The sequence below is a fragment of the Hippopotamus amphibius genome, chromosome X (assembly GCF_030028045.1).
Source record: "Hippopotamus amphibius kiboko isolate mHipAmp2 chromosome X, mHipAmp2.hap2, whole genome shotgun sequence".
Classification (NCBI taxonomy): domain Eukaryota; kingdom Metazoa; phylum Chordata; class Mammalia; order Artiodactyla; family Hippopotamidae; genus Hippopotamus; species Hippopotamus amphibius.
Window position 1 is genome coordinate 3,632,395 of NC_080203.1, and position 1,041 is coordinate 3,633,435.

Consider the following 1,041-nt stretch of genomic DNA (forward strand, 5'->3'; position numbering starts at 1 on the left):
AAGCCCAGCAATGTGGCCAAAAAAAAAAAAAAATAAGGTACATAAAAATAATCTTCACTTCTTTGTACACGTAAGGTGATCTCAAGCTTGAAGCGGTTTTTCTAGGCTTAACAAAGCATCAGAACCACAGCTACCTTTTCCTTTCAGTGTGGCAATTACCTAAGGGTAGTTCCATTTGTGATTGTACAGACAGCATTGTTTTTTTTTTTCAAAAAATCCTTATCTTTTTTCCTTAGGTCAAAGAAAATGTTTTCATATATAATGTTAACATTTATCTTTACATAAATATCATGAAGTATAATTTTAAATTAAAAAAAATATGGAATGCTTCACGAATTTGCATGTCATCCTTGCGCAGGGGCCATGCTAATCTTCTCTGCTTATTCTGTACATGTGCTGCCAAAGTGAGCACCCTTATCTTCTCTTTAGCCTTAGAGTTAGGGAGTTTGAAACACTTCTCAGTGTTGTGATCTGGGTTTTTTCCCCTCAGTGTTCAGTGACTGCTGCCCAAAGACAGAATCCTAATCTAATGAAATTACATGATCTGTGAGAGAACGGCAGGTTTCATGGGTTTTTGTTCAATATTTTTTTAATAAACAAGAAAAACAGAAAGATTATTTGGAGTCCAGCACTCAAGGGCTCCTGATAAAACAACACCTGAAAGCTTTATCATTCTGGTTTTCATTAAGGGAAGCTCTTCGGGGTCTGCAGGCAGTAAAATGATGTTACCCCCACCCCCACCAAAACCAAAAAAGGTATCTATGTCTCAATCCCTGGGACCTATGAATATGTCACCTTATGTAGCAAAAGGAACTTGGCAGATTGATTAGGTTAAGGGTCTTGAAATCGAAAGATTATCCTCCAGTATCCAGATGTACCCAACCTAATCACATGGGTCCTTAAATGGGGACAAATGAGGCAGAAAGCCCAGAGTTAGAGATGTGATCACAAAAGCAGAGGTTGTAGTGATGAGGCCATAAGCCAAGGAATACAGGTGGCCTCTAGAAGCTGGAAAAGGTGAGGAATAGATTCTCCCCTAGA

The 1,041-nt window shown here is 38.5% G+C and overlaps 1 pseudogene; it reads right to left on the bottom strand.

The window, feature by feature from the left end:
- Window positions 1-313: 313 nt before the first annotated feature.
- Window positions 314-412, bottom strand: LOC130842733 (U6 spliceosomal RNA; annotated as a pseudogene).
- Between the last annotated feature and the right edge of the window lie 629 nt (window positions 413-1,041).